Source organism: Talpa occidentalis, unplaced genomic scaffold, assembly GCF_014898055.3.
Source record: "Talpa occidentalis isolate TD23 unplaced genomic scaffold, MPIMG_talOcc4v2.1 talOcc4.7, whole genome shotgun sequence".
Lineage (NCBI taxonomy): Eukaryota > Metazoa > Chordata > Mammalia > Eulipotyphla > Talpidae > Talpa > Talpa occidentalis.
In genome coordinates this window covers 53549573-53559624 of record NW_023605083.1, presented here as the reverse complement: position 1 = coordinate 53559624, position 10052 = coordinate 53549573, and the positions used below count along the sequence as shown (strand labels likewise).

At 45.0% G+C, this 10052-nt stretch overlaps 1 protein-coding gene across 1 annotated transcript in view; it reads left to right on the top strand.

The window, feature by feature from the left end:
- The first annotated feature begins 41 nt into the window (after window positions 1-41).
- HEMGN (hemogen) overlaps window positions 42-10052 on the top strand; it is an 82876-nt gene continuing 72865 nt past the window's right edge. Inside the window, exons 1-2 of the mRNA XM_054689363.1 lie at window positions 42-912; window positions 3740-3829. The gene's annotated coding sequence lies outside the window, so the exon portion shown is untranslated. The remainder of the gene's footprint in view (window positions 913-3739; window positions 3830-10052) is intronic.

Below are 10052 nucleotides of genomic sequence, written 5' to 3'. Positions count from 1 at the left end.
GGGACCCGGAAGTCCCTTAGCCTTCTGGTGGGCTGGTCGCGCCTCTCGCGTCGGGAAAATGAGGGCTCTGCCGGCCTCCCCTTCTCTGCCTGCAACCTTGAACAAACATTCTCGGAAGGAGGCTAGCAGCAGGTGGTAATCTAAACCTGGCATCAAAGGGCGTGGGAAGACCAAAGTAGCTACCAAAGTAGCCATTCCTACTATGTGAGAGACAGTAGGTTCAAATAATTTCATTTATTTTTCCAAAGCCTTCCAAAATGCTGAAGCAGAGCTAGAATTAGGATCTGTACAGCCTCCAACCTAGGGCTCTTGCAATATGCTATGTTAAGTTTCAGACAAAGTTGAGAAATAAGAGACAGTTTTAAGAAAAAAATAATACCGATTCCCAGCTTGACTTACCAGAACTCATGAACAAAATAACAACAGAAAGGAGTGGAGGTGGCCCCTCTGGGTGCAAAGTGAGAAGGATAGATTTTGAACACTTAGTATAACTATGGAGGTGAAATCCCACAAGGCAAGAGGAAAGGCATGTCTGAGGTTCAAAGGAGAGATCTGGACTAGAGGGTGAGCTAGGAGTCATTCTGAGGAAATGGCTTATAGTAGGTTAGCCTATTCATCTACTATTCATCAAGTTAGGTGATTTAAGTGAGTTTGTGCAAATTTTATTGATTTACTTATTTTTGTAACCTTAGACAAGGAAATAAACTTAAAATTTAAAAAAAAAAAATTAAAAATAAGGCAGAAAAGGGGGGAGAGGAGGTAGAGAAAGGGATCTTAAGCAGGTGACAGAGACCAGAGTGTGTCCTGAGGGAAACCCACATAGTCAGAGGCCCACAGCAATTCAAGAGAATGAGAAGCAAGAGGAAACCACTGGACTCAGCATCAGCAGACTCGGAGAGGCAAGCAGCCAAGGTGGGTAAGGAAACAGAAAGGGCAAAAGTAGATCTTCAGACCTTTGCTTGGAAAAGTTCAGTTGTTAAAAGCAGATGGAAAGTGCACCCTGGACTAGAGGGTCCCAATTGAGGGGAACCTGAAGGCATGCACTTTTAGAGTCCAAGAGGAAGCAACAAAGGAAAGAAGGAGGTTGCAACAGGGTTATTCATCCATGGTATGGGGGTGTGCAGACTGGATGGCGCCTGCATCACATTTCTCCACTTTTAAATGGCCTTTCACACCTGAGTGAGACTGAGCGACAGACCCTGATCACAGAGAAAATGATATCCAACACTGTCACTGTGGGGTAAAGAAAATATGATGGCTTTGAACTACTTGTTTATGAGTAGAAATGAAAGGGGAAAAATGAGAGATCCCATTTAAAAATACAATCATCCTATAAAGTCAGGCTGATGTTATTTGTAATTAAATAAGAACTTCCAGTAAAGTAGTAGTTTACTGTAATAAGGAGAAAAGGGCTCTTTTGTTTTTATTTTTAAAACCATTTTCCAGTTCTCACTGTTGCTTTTTCTGCTGGGAGAATAAATCAAAATGGATGAAAGCAGGTAGTAAAGTTATTCAAAAGACAAATTTAAACCTGTCACTACCAGGAGAGGAAGAATTTCATTTTGAAGAAACTAGGGTACCCAGAGTGCTGGGTCATGGGCATGAAGGTAGAATGTGGGGACCCAGTTTCCAGTGATGCCCCCCAGTGTCCGGCCTGACTATGCTAAGCCCCTCCTGACTTTGACTCCTGCAAAATCTCCTCCAAGCTAGAATGCCTCCTTAATTTTTTGCCACTCTGTGCTCCAACTCCATACACAAACTGTTTTGAGCTCCCCGCAAGGACCATGTTCTTTCACCTCCAGGCCTTGGCATAGGTGTTTTCCTGAGGCTGCAGGCTCCCTACTTCTCCACCCCTGCCATACTGAGCCAGGCCTGGCCACCCTCAGCAGGTCACCCTCTTCAGTATAGAAGCCTCTTCCTCTGAGAACCATCTTGAATCTGCCCAACAATCTTCTTTGGACTCTTATAAGACCCTCTTCTTTGTTCATGTATTACCCTTTGTGGTAACCCTCTCTCCTCTTGTCTGTTTTCGCTGGAATGTGAACTCCTTTAGATCAGAAACTACCTGGATCATGTACTCAACCTTAGGGAAACAGTGGGAACAAGAAGGCTACCCTCTGTCCTTACATTGCTTAGGATCTTATAGGAGAACTGTGTCCTATAGGGCTGGGAGCTCTTTTTATTTTTTTAAATGCATACAAGAGCTGGGGTGCAGGTTAGAAGTGGGGATGGGGAGTGAGTAGATTCACCAGAGACAGAGTGGGGAGCAGAACAGGTGGATTGACTGAAATACACTGCTGAGGGGAGCAGCAAGACAGACAGGAGAGGTCTGCTGTACCATGTGGGTAGCTCCCTGGCTGGGGATCGAACTCATGCTACAGTGGCTGCTAATAGCTTCATAGTGCTGAGACAATCCCTTGTGCCACCAGGGAGGCCCAGGGCTGGGAGCTCTTGAGAATAAGTCTTAGAATGTTTCCTACTCTATTCTGAGCTCCAAGCAGAGGACCTCGTAACACCACTTGGGTGCCAGTAAACATTTTCAGAGTGAACAAGTGCAAAAAATTAAAAATGACAGAGAAATCTGAGGCACAACTACTTCATAACTTCATATGTTTACTTCTCAGGCCACATTCAATCTCTTAGGTAAGCATGACTATTCCCAGAGTTGCTAATAAAGTCAGCTTTCTGGAAAATTCCTCTAAGGAAGAAATGAAGTATTGACCCACCCAAAATCTCCAACCCCAGCTGCCAAGGACCTGCCCTAGGGTTGTGGCCAAAGTGTCTGATTCTCCTAAGGTTCTCAGTTTTTCCATTTACAGGCTTCACACACACCTACTTCCTGCTTCTTCAATCTCGGTCCTCATCTTTGTAATGTAACATCATTTTTTTATAGGTCCCTGAGTAAATAAGCCTACCACACCATCACACCCTGGGCTTGTGGGGCAGATAAAAGTCAACTTCTGTCTCCAGGGAAAGATTTTGACCTTCCGTTTCCAAAATGCTACCTTACTCGCATGTCCAACAAATTGTTCCTGAGGGTCTCCTCATGCCAGGCTCTAGGAATAGAATGGGGAACAAAGGGTGTGTTCCTTTTCCTGTAAACTAATTTATAGTAAAAGTAAAACTAAATCCATACACATATAAAACCATGAATTATAGTTAAGACAATGAAGAAAACAAATTGGAGACAAATAGGGGACCAAGTTCCTTCTCTGCCTGTGCTCAGTCCCCACAGGACACGGACAGAGTATAAAATCCTGAAGAGAGCACAAGCCTTGGAATCAGTGTGGCTGGATTCCGCTCCCAGCTGTCCCTTTCTGCTGAACTACTCACCTTCCTGCCAAATGGGAATAGTCACCACCAGAGGGCAGTAGTGAGGGCCGCCTTAGAAGAGGTGTGGCAGTCCCCTAAAAGCCCAGAAGTGTGGAGACACTGGGGAAGGGGTCTCTTACTCTAGTTCTGCTCTCTGACTGTTATCCACTGCCTGCAGCCTTCAGGACTTTCCCTGCCCTCAGGTCTCTTCCTCACAGTCTGCCATGCACCATCTCGCTCGCCCCTCTGGTGGGTTCTGCTCCCCTCTATACTCCAGTTAGGACAGTGTAACTGATGTGTTTCCACCATCTCTTCTCACCCTAAATTTCCAAGACTCCCCAAAGCATTAACAAGTTTCACTCGTCTTTCAGAGCTGAAAGAATAAATCGTTTGGGATAATTGACTTGGGAATCTCTTCTATTCACAGGCTTTAAGATTTGTGTCTTCATGAGTGACTCCCAGACATTCATCAACAGCCTGGTCCAAGTGTCCCTGGTTGCTTCTTTCCTGGGGTAAGGTAAGCTGACTGAAACTGAGATGGAATATTATTGTTGTATATGTTAGGCTTCCTTGAGAGGTGTTTCTTATGAGTGCAGGCTGACCTCGGTTCATATTTGTGATGTGGGCCAGGCCACTAGGTTGGCCTCCATTTTGTGGGTCCCACTATACAAATTAACTTTATCTGTTGGATTATCACTTCACAATAAAAAAAGAATGAAGTACTGGCACGCACTACAATATGGATGAACCTGGCATTGGAATCTTGTGCATGAGCATCTTTTTTTTTAAAGATTTATTCATTTATGCATACAAGAGCTGGGGTACAGGCCAGAGGTGTGGGGGGTGAGAGGATTCACCAGAGACAGAGTGGGGAACAGGCAGATTTACTGAAAAACACTGAGGGGAGCAGTGGGCGAAACAGGAGAGGTCTGCTGTGCCATGTGGGTAGCTCCCTGGCCGGGGATCGAACTCATGCTGCAGTGGCTGTGGACAGCTACATAGGTTGCGTCCTAACCCCTTGCGCCACCAAGGAGGCCCTGCATGAGCATCTTATAGTTGAAATATTCCAGAATATTCAACTGAAATAAACTGTGGAGAAAAGTGGTTGGGAACTAGATGAGCTATGATGGGTATTGTCAAATATTTGCAGGGCAAGACTCCCTTGGAAAAGTTGAATTAGATTTTCCTCCCCTTTACGTTCCCATAGAGCAAAATTAGACCCAAGAGTATCATAGGAAATTGGATAAACAAGCTTTTTTAAAAGTTGGTTTTCAAATTTGGTAATAAAAAGTAAAGTTAAAAGTTGCCTTACTATTCTAGAGATAAAGAACTTTCCTTAGCTCTAAGATGGAATACATTGCCTCCTAAAGAGTGAGCTCATCACTGAGGTATACAACAGAAGTCAGGTAGGCATGTTGACAAAGGGTTCCCAGAGGGATTTGACTAGATGAAATCTGGTTTCTCCGATCCTAGGGAGTCTGAATTCACTGCATTTTGGAAGTGTCCATGGGTGTATGGAGATACCATTTTGGTAGCTCCAGATTGGTGGGTTCTGATTTGGGGGACCCCATACTCCTTTGTAAAATTGATTTCTGTCACCTGCTGCCATTATAGCTGTCTGTTTCTTAAAATTATCTTTCTGTTAAAGTTTGAAGGGAGATACTTAGGCATGCATTTCCTAATGGCCAGAATACATTTTGAGAAATGCATCATTAGGTGATTTTATGGCTGTGTGGACATCCAAGAGTGGAACTACACAGACCACACATCCAGGCTATATATAGGGATTACATCACAGTGCAGTCTGTCATCGACAGAAATGTTATGCAGCATATGACTATCATGTGAATTACCATAGCTGAAAGAGTAAATAGTTTGGGATAAATGACTTATGCAGGGGTTACAAAATTGATTAGTGGCAAATCAGCTTTTGACTCTGCTCTCCACACATGAGCTCCCAGGTCTTCCTTTGAATCACATTGTTTGTATGTGCAGATAGCCAGCTGAGGGCATTTAAGCATCCAACTGCCATTCTCTGCCTATTCACTCATTTGGTATTATGAATTGAAGTTTGTCCCTCCAAAATGCAAGTCCTAACACCCAAAACCCTTGAATGTGACCTTATTTGGAAATGGGGACATTGGAGATGTAATTAGTTAAGATGTGGTTATTAGGAAGGGATCTAATCCAAGATGATTAGTGTTCTTATATAGGTACACCTTCAAGATATTGCAAGTTCACTTCCAAACCACTCCATTAAAGCAAGTATCACAGTAAAGTCACACGAAGCTTTTGGTTTCCTGGTGGACATGTTATGTTTACACTACACTGTAGTCTATTCAGTGCAATAGCATCATGTCTAAAAAAATGTACACACCTAATTTAAAAACATTTTATTGCTTAAAAAACGTTAGCCTCATCTGAGTCTTATAATGTTTTTACTGACAATGGATCTTGTACTGATGCACAGTAAAGCTAAGTACAATTAAATGAGATGTAGCTGTAAAAGGGGGACATTTGCACCCAGAGATGTGCATACATACAAGGATGACCCCTTGAGGGACACGGAGAGATGGCTGTCTAGAAGAAAAGGAGAAAGACATGTAAAACTTCCTTTCCTCTCAACCCTCAGGATGATGAACCAACCCTACCAAGACCATGATCTTGGACTTCTAGCCTCCAGAAATGAGGGATAAATTTTTTTTTTAAGCCACCAAGTCTGTGACATTTTGTTAGACCACTCCAGGAAATAAACACACTTGGTCATTGAGAAAATGTACCCTGAAAGCTGTGCCAGTGTGCAGGCCCAGCAAGGAGAATCAGATATGTGGCCAGACACAGTCTAACAGGAGACAAGACGGGAGGAGCATTCAGGACCAGTGCCATGACAAGAAGTCACCAAACCTGCTGTGCTGTGGGGGAGGCTAATGTGTTTGCCTGGCTCTTGAAGAAGGGGTAGGTTTTGCTTGGGCAGATGGAGGAAGTGATTAGACAGAGGAGGCAGTGTGAGCACAGTCAAAGTGAAACACAGAAATGTACAGATGGCCAGGCCTAGTAAGGTTGGAAAGGTAGTTGGAAAAGCATGTTTTCTTTGTTCAGGAGCATGGGGGGCTCAGCACTGGAAGTCACTGGAAGTCATTGAATGATCTAGGTTACACGATATGGCAGGCTGTGTGCAGGTCCCCGGAGTTGGGTAGGGAGGACGGGGTCCAGGGTAGGATACCTGGGCGGTCTTGAGTTGTACATGATGTGGGAACTTGAATTCCTTCCACCTCATTTCTTCTTTTTCTATCTTTCACCTGTCAAAGCACCATCCTTTCTTTCTTCTTTTTTTTTTTTTTTTGGTGGGACCCTCGCCGGCGGCCAGGGAACGAACCGGCACTGCAGAGGCTGTGGGCAGCTTAGCAGCCCAGCGCTCAACCACTGCACCACCAGGGGAGGCCCAAAGCACCATCCTTTCTTTTGCCACAAGTAGGATTTAGGCTCAGTCAGACTGGAGAGGTTCAGGCCTACCTAAGCTTGGCAGTGTGGTTGTGGGTAGGATTTGCATATGTTGTGGCAGGGGGCACTGGGTGGCTCTAGAAGCAGGGGAACAATATGTCCCAGCAGAAAGGGAACCGAGAGTAGGTCAGGGACAAGGCAGGGCACCAACCCAGTCACTGGAATAGACAGTCAAGAGCCTGATAGGAATTCCCATTCCCAGAGATTAGGTGAGGTCCTATAGAATTCTAAGGTATCCCCAGGGTCCTGTCACCCACTCCCAGAGTCCTCCAGTGTGGGGCCACCCACTCTGCTCAGATGCCCTATTCTCCCCTAGTCCCTGATGAAGCTGCAGCTGCCAAGTGCAGTCGCTTCCCAGCTCTTTTCAAGGAGTTACCCTTCACAGGTGTCCGGCAGTTTTACCCCCAGAAAATGGGCAGGAGCTTTCGGTTTATAAAGGGGAAAACTGATTTCTAAGAAACTAGGGCCTTTTGCAAGTGCACTGAGGTAGGGCTGCCTCCCACAATTAAATTATTATGATTGAGTGGAAGTTGTCAGATTTAGAGGTGTCCCCTGTCTGTCTGCATCCCACTGAGCATGAGAACTCTGTTCTCTGTGGAATCTCTGAGACCAACAGGCTGTTGTTAACCCTGAGGAGCAGCATTTAGCAGAGCAGAATTCAAGCAGAGCTGTGTTAGAAACCATCAAGTCAGCCATTTACTGGCTATGTGACTGTGGGTACAGCACTTTACCCCTAAATCCCCAAGGTCCCACATTTATAAAATGGAGATTACACTGTTATTATTTTGCAGAAAGGTTGTGGATAGAATCAACAAATGGCCTGTTCTCATTTCCTCCAACTCGAAGTGACACTGCCCCTCAGTGGCACATGAGTATACTGCTCATGCTAACGCAAGTCTTACAAGGACACTTCCCAGGACACTGACTGGTCTGACTAGTAAGACCCACTCACAGTTATTCTTATTGCAGTTCTAGCAATAGAACACATTTCACTCACTGCCAGTCCTGGGGCTCAGTCGTCATCCAGTATTGCCCAATTAACTGTAACAGCCTCCTCACTGGCCGCCTGCTTCTGGTCTGTCCCTTTCTACTCCATCAGTCTAGAATACACATCTGATATTGTCCACCCATCCAACCAACCCTCATTCATGCCTCAGGAGGTGTCCCAGGTCCCTGGTAGCAAAAGCATGAGTAACTAACTCATGGCATCCCTGTTGCTGGTCAGAACTTGAGTATGCTCCATTCAGATTTATGTAGCTAGAACAGAGCTGCAAGCTCAGTGAGCTTGGGCCCAGTATCTTTAGTTGGGGAAATGGAGGGTCCTGAGGGGAAGTGACTCAAGATCAGATACTAGCCAGTATCTAGTATCTGTGCTGTACCCACAGTCACAGTATACTGGCTAGTATCTGATCTACTACAGTGCCTAGGGCTGGGACTAATACTGGTTTCTGGGTTCTCTTTGAGGTTTTCCTCATCCCTCCACTCCTTTCCCAGGGCTTGAAGGTTGAGGGTGGGGCGCTGCTGTAATGAATACATGCATCCTAAACCCCTCCTGGCCTGGCATTAAGTTCCTTTCATCAGACCCAGCAACTAAGGGAATGTTTTCTCTATATGCCCAACACCTCTGGGACGTGTTATAAAATACCTGGTCAGGGATTATGACGCTGACCTAATTGGCTCTGGGAAGAACTTCTACACTTGCTGCTATCTTGGTGGTTTTCCTACAGAGCCAGTGTTTGGCTGGCCTGTGCTGAAGTCTAAGTCACTAGTAACTTGACTCCCTTTCCAAATTGTCAACACAGTGGTATCATCAGCCTCATTAAAATTGGTATCAGCACAACTTGACAGGGCTGGGGCAAGGAGGTCATTGCCTAAGGGCAGAACCACCTTTGTGGTTCTGTCTCACCTTTCTCTGATGGCGTAGCCCAAATAGGAATGCCAGACATGGGAACTCTGCCATAACTATCATCACCTGTACCCTGGTTAGGGGTCCTATCGGTGGTGATGGTGTGGGGGCTTGCATCTTACACAAGATGGGCAGCATTTCCATCAGAAGTGTCAGTCCCTCTTCAGGGCCTGAATTCCTATAGCATGAATGAACTAAAGGTATAAGCACAAAGCTGAAAGCAGGGCCCTGTGCCTTAATAGGCCAGCTCCTTTTCCCATCTCTACATGGAGCAGTGTTCCAACCTTTCATTTTAAAGGACTTCAAATGCCATCATGGCATATAGAAGAGCAGTGACTGGATTGAAGGTGGTGTGTGTGACCTGCTTCCACAGGGGCAAGCAGTACTACTCCATCCCACCTATCATAGCTCCTGCCCAGCTCACACATTCTAACTCAAACACCAGATGTTCGCTACAAAAACTGGAAGCGAACCCTCTCAATGAAGGTCTCCTTCAGATGGGACTATAGAAATATAGTCTTATCACCAAAAAGCTTATTTCTCAAGATTTGAGTCTTTAGACAAGGGGAGCAGAGTCTTAAGCTCTTCCCAGTAGTCAGATAGTCACAGGCTTCTGGAAAACCTAACTTTAAAAGAAAACTATGATAGAAATAAAAACCTGACATTATAGTTTCTTAGACATCCTCACCGGTCATGTAGTAGTTCAGAATGACGGCACAAGGCTGGAGCTTAGGGCCTTCTAGGACAGGGTTTCATGTTACTGCCATTTTACCTGTCTGTCTGCATCTACATGTACTAAGCAATCCCCCCCCCTTCATCAAGCTCCTCCTACTTTTCTTCATTCTGTCTAAACCCTACTATTTGCAAATTCTTTCCTTTCTAGGAAAGGTCCCCAGCCCTTCTAGTTGGATACCATCTTTCCAGCCTCTGAATTACTGTAACATTTACTGGTCCTCCTGTTCAAGGTGCTAGTAAATTATCACTTCCATATGGGTCTTCCCTTCCCTGCTACTGTTAACTGGGAGCAGCACAAGGCTGGCTTATTGCTATCCCACCCACTCTCCCCCCATGGCCCAGCAGGGAACCCGGCATATCCCAGGTGCTTGGTAGACACTAGAAAGTTCTGTAAGCTTGAAAAAGGCAGGAAAAATCATCCAAAGTTATTGCTTGAAGTTTAACAATACACAAAACCTAAGGACGGCCTAGGCTACATAAGAAATCACTTTATAATGTATCACATGTGCCAAATAGCAGGTAAGTATTTACGTAGAAAAAGTATGTTAAACCACACATCAAATTTTAATTTCCTCTGAAAAATAAACTACTTCCTTGA